Source organism: Saccopteryx leptura, chromosome 2, assembly GCF_036850995.1.
Source record: "Saccopteryx leptura isolate mSacLep1 chromosome 2, mSacLep1_pri_phased_curated, whole genome shotgun sequence".
NCBI classification, from domain to species: Eukaryota; Metazoa; Chordata; class Mammalia; order Chiroptera; family Emballonuridae; genus Saccopteryx; species Saccopteryx leptura.
Genome location: NC_089504.1, coordinates 84,086,149 through 84,092,148, shown reverse-complemented (window position 1 = coordinate 84,092,148; position 6,000 = coordinate 84,086,149).

The following is a 6,000-nucleotide window of genomic DNA, read 5'->3' as shown; positions in this document are numbered from 1 at the left end:
TCAGCTGATTTCTAAGCAGAAACATTTCAGGCCAGAATAAATTGGCAAGAAATATCCAAAGTGATGAAAGCAAGGAATCAGAACCAATACTACTCTCATCAACAAGGTTAACTTTTAAAACAGAAGTAAAGAGCTTCCTAGACAAGAAGACTAAAGAAGTTCTTAACTGCCAAACTAGTATTATGATAAATGTCAGAGACTTTTTCTGAGGAGGAAGATGAAAAAAAAAAGAACACTATTTTAAAGAATCAAATTGAAATAAAAGTGGACCTATCAATGACTACTTTAAATTTAAATGGATTAAATGTTCCAATGAAAAGACATAGGAGAGATGAATGTAAATAAAAAAATCACAAGACCCATATATATGCCGTCTTCAAGAGACCCACCTAAGAACAAAAGACACACATAGACTGAAAGTAATGGAATGAGAAAAGATAATTTATGTAAGTGAAAACAAAATTTGGGGTACCAATACTTACATCAGACAAAAAAACTTTAAAAGAAAGTATATAATAAGCATCAAAGAAGAACATAGCAATAAAGAGATCCATCCAACAAGAGGATATAAACCTTGTAAACATCTCTGGACTCAACATGGAAGCATCTAAATATATAAAAGAAATCTTGATGGACATAAAGGGAGCAATTGATATAATACAGTCATAATAAGGGATTTTAAAACTCCACTGAAAAACAATGAATAGGTTAAAAATAAGATCAAGGAAGTAATCGAAAGGTATCTTGAGACAAGTGAAAATGAACACACAACTTCTCAAAATCTATGGAGTACAGCAAAAAACAGTTTTAAGATTGATATTCAGCCTGACCTGTGGCCCATTGAATAAAGCACTGACCTGGAACACTGAGGTCACTGGTTTGAAACTCTGAGCTTGCTTAGTCAAGGCACATATGGAAGTTGATGCTCCCTGCTCCTCTAACCTTCTCTCTCTATTTCTTCTGTAAAATGAATAAATAAAGTCTTTAAAATAATTTATATATATATAAAAGGATTGAAATTCATGGCAATAAGAACCTATCTCAAGAAACAAGAAAAATATCAAATAAATGAACTTACTTTACACCTAAAGAAACTAGAAAAAGCAAAACAAAGCCCAAACTGAGTAGAAGGTAGGAAATAATTAAGATCACAGCAGAAATAAATAAAACAGTTTAAAATAAAAGCAATACAAAAAAGCCCAATGGAACTGAGAGCTGATTCTCTGAAAAGATCAGCAAGATTGATAAACTTTTAGCAAGATTCAAAAGAGATAATTATAAATGAAAGAAGAGAAGTAACAACTGACACCATGTAAATTCAATAGAATGTAAGAAAATACTATGAATAACTATATGCCAGCAAATTGGACAATCTCAACAAAATGGAAAAATGTCTAGAAACATACAATCTTCCAAAATTGAAACAGGAAGAATCAGAGAATGTGAATAGACAGATCACAACTAGTGAAATTAAGCAGTAAAAAAAAAAAAAAAAAAAAAAAAAAAAAGAAGAAGAAGAAGAAAGAAAGAAAGAAAGGAAGAAAGAAAATAAATAAATAAACAAACAAAAAACTCCCATCAAACAAATGTTCTGAGCCAGATGGCTTCAAAGATAAATTCTACCAAACATTTAAAGAACACCTATCCTTCTCAAACTATTTTAAAAACTCAAGAGGAGGTAAAACTCCTGAGCTCATTTTACAAAGCCAGCATTATCTTAATTCCAAAACCAGATAAAGACACTACAAAGAAGGAAAATTATAGGCCAATATATCGATGATGACAGAAGCTCAAATTCTAAAATAAATATTAGCAAAGCAAATCCCACAATACATTAAAAAAATTATACACCATGATCAAGTGGAATTTATTCTGTGATGCCAGGTTGATAGAATATTTGCAAATCAATAAATGTAATACACTACATAAATAAAATGAAAGATAAAAATCACATGATCATATCAATAGATGCAGAAAAAAAGCATTCCATAAAACTCAGCACCTATGTATGATCAAAATTTTCAGTTGGAATATAAGGAACATACCTTAAAATAATAAAGGCCATATATGACAAACACACAGCCAATATCATATTCAATGGGAAAAAAACTAGAAGCATTTCTCTTAAGATCAGGAACAAGACAGGAATGTCTACTTTTACCACTTTTATTTAACAAAGTACTACATATCTTAGTCATAGTAATCAGACAAGGAGAAGAAACAAAAAGCACCCAAATTGGAAAAAAATAAGTAAAACTGTCAGTTGCAGATGATATGATACTGTATATAGCGAATCCTAAAGATTTCATCAAAAAAACTGCTAGAACTGATAAGTGAGTTCAGTAAAGTAGCAAAATACAAAATTGACATAAAGAATTGGTTTCATTTTTGTATACCATTAATGAATTATAAGAAAAGGAGGCCCTGGCCGGTTGGCTCAGTGGTAGAGTGTTGGCCTGGTGTGCGGAAGTCCCGGGTTCGATTCCCGGCCAGGGCACACAGAAGAAGTGCCCATCTGTTTCTCCACCCCTCCCCCTCTCCTTCCTCTCTGTCTCTCTCTTCCCCTCCCGCAGCCAAGGCTCCATTGGAGCAAAGATGGCCCGGGCGTTGGGGATGGCTCTGTGGCCTCTGCCTCAGGCACTAGAGTGGCTCTGGTCGCGACAGAGCGACGCCCCGGATGGGCAGAGCATCGCCCCCTGGTGGGCGTGCCGGGTGGATCCTGGTTGGGGGCATGCGGGAGTCTGTCTGACTGCCTCCTTGTTTCCAGCTTCAAAAAAGTACGGAAAAAAAAAAAAGAAAAGGAAATAGAGAAGACAATCCCATTTATAATTGCATAGTAAAATATTGAGGAATAAATTTAGCAAGAATATAGAAGACCTGTACCCAGAAAAGGGTAAGATACTGAAGAAAAAAATCAAAGCAGATGCAAATAAGTGAAAGCATATACCATGTTTATGTATAGGAACAATTAATCTCATTAACATGTCCATAATACCCAAAAGAATCTATAGATTCATCACAATTACTGTCAAGATTGATGAATTTCATAGAACTAGAACAAATATTCCAAAAGTTTGTATGGAGCGTCAAAAGACCCCAAATAGCCATAGCAATCTTGAGAAGGAAGAACAAAGTTGAAGGAATCACACTGATGTCAAACTATACTATAAGGCCATAATATTAAAATAGCATAGTACTGCCCTAAAAACAGACATACAGATAATGGAACAGAACAGAGAGCCTGAAAATAAAACCACACCTTCCTGGTCAATTACTATTTAACAAAGGAGGCAAAAACTTACAATGGGGTAAAGGCAGTCTATTCAATAAATGATGTTCAGGGCTCTAGCTGGTTAGCTCACTCAGTTAGAGTTATCATCCCAAAACACCAAGGTTTCAAGTTCAATCCCCAGTTAGGACATGTATGGGAAACAACCAATGAATGCACAACTAAGTGAAACAACAAATGGATGCTTCTCTCTTTTTCTTTCTCTCTCTCTTTCCCTCTTCTTCTTCTTTTCTCCCTTTATTTTTCTGTCTCCCTAAAAATGCAATCAATAAAAATAAATAAATAAATAAATAGTGCTCAGAAAATTGGACAGATATATGCAAAAAAATAAAATAGACCACCTTCATACCCCAAACACAAGCATAACCCCAACATGGATTGAAGAATTAAATGTAAGACTTGAAACCATAAAAATGCCAGAAGACAACAGGCAGTAAAATCTTGGACATTTCTTGTAGCAATATTTTTTTTCTGATATATTTCCCCAGGCTAGGGAAAAAAACCCCAAAAATAAATAGTACTATATCAAATAAAATACCCTTTTTCACAGCAAAGAAAACCATCAACAAAATGAAAAGACAATTCATTGAATAGAAGAAAATATTCATCAGTGATACATCTAATGGAAGTTTATATCCAAAATTTAGAAAGAACTTATACAACTAAACACCAAAAAAAAAAACAATTTAATTTTTAGAATAGGCAAAGAACCTGAATAGACACTTCTCCAAACAGACATACAGATGGCCAACACATGAAAAGATGTATAATTTCACTAATTATCAGAGGAATGTAAATTGAAACCACAATGGGTATACAACATAAGTAACAGTTCAAATGCTAGAGATGTTTACCTGAAACCTATGTATTCTTTTTTTTTTTTTTAATATAATTTTATTTTTTTAATGGGGTGACATCAATAAATCAGGATACATATATTCAAAGATAACAAGTCCAGGTTATCTTGTCGTTCAATTATGTTGCATACCCACCACCCAAAGTCAGATTGTCCTCTGTCACCTTCTATCTTGTTTTCTTTGTGCCCCTCCCCACCCCCTATCCCTCTCCCATTCCCCCCCCCCGTAACCACCACACTCTTGTAAATGTCTCTTAGTTTCACTATTATGTCCCACCTACGTATGGAATAATACAGTTCCTGTTTTTTTCTGATTTACTTATTTCGCTTCGTATCATGTTATCAAGATCCCACCATTTTGCTGTAAATGTTCCGATGTCATCATTTCTTATGGCTGAGTAGTATTCCATAGTGTATATGTGCCACATCTTCTTTATCCAGTCATCTATTGATGGGCTTTTTGGTTGTTTCCATGTCCTGGCCACTGTGAACAATGCTGCAATAAACATGGGGCTGCATGTGTCTTTATGTATCAATGTTTCTGAGTTTTTGGGATATATACCCAGTAGAGGGATTGCTGGGTCATAAGGTAGTTCTATTTTCAGTTTTTTGAGGAACCACCATACTTTCTTCCATAATGGTTGTACTACTTTACATTCCCACCAACAGTGTATGAGGGTTCCTTTTTCTCCACAGCCTCTCCAACATTTGCTGTTACCTGACTTGCTAATAACAGCTAATCGAACAGGTGTGAGGTGGTATCTCATTGCCGTTTTGATTTGCATTTCTCTAATAGCTAAAGAAGATGAGCATCTTTTCATATATCTGTTGGCCATTTGTATTTCTTCCTGGGAGAAGTGTCTATTCATATCCTCTTCCCATTTTTTTATTGGATTGTTTGTTTGTTTGTTGTTGAGTTTTATGAGTTCTTTGTATATTTTGGATATTAGGCCCTTATCTGAGCTGTCGTTTGAAAAAATCATTTCCCATTTAGTTGGCTTTCTGTTTATTTTGTTATCAGTTTCTCTTGCTGAACAAAAACTTCTTAGTCTGATGTAGTCCCATTCATTAATTTTTGCCTTCACTTCTCTTGCCATTGGAGTCAAATTCATAAAATGCTCTTTAAAACCCAGGTCCCTGAGTTGAGTACCTATGTCTTCTTCTATGTACTTAATTGTTTCAGGTCTTATGTTTAGATCTTTGATCCATTTTGAGTTAATTTTTGTACAGGGGGAGAGACTGTAGTCCAGTTTCATTGTTTTGCATGTGGCTTTCCAGTTTTCCCAGCACCATTTATTGAAGAGGCTTTCTTTTCTCCATTGTGTGTTGTTGGCCCCTTTATCAAAAATTATTTGACTATATATATGTGGTTTTATTTCTGGACTTTCTATTCTGTTCCATTGGTCTGAGTGTCTATTTTTCTGCCAATACCATGCTGTTTTGATTGTCGTGGCCCTATAATAGAGTTTGAAGTCAGGTATTGAAATGCCCCCAGCTTCATTCTTTTTCTTTAGGATTGCTTTGGCTATTCGGGGTTTTTTATAGTTCCATATAAATCTGATGATTTTTGCTATATTTCTTTAAAAAATGTCATTGGAAGTTTGATGGGAATTGCATTAAATTTGTATATTGCTTTGGGTAATATAGCCATCTTGATTATATTTATTCTTCCTAGCCAAGAACAAGGTATATTCTTCCATCTCATTATATCTTTTTCGATTTCCCTTAACAATGGTTTATAGTTTTCATTATATAAGTCCTTTACATTCTTTGTTATGTTTATTCCTAAGTATTTTATTTTTTTTGTTGCAATCGTGAAGGGGATTGTTCTTTTGAGTTCCTTCTCAGTTGTTTC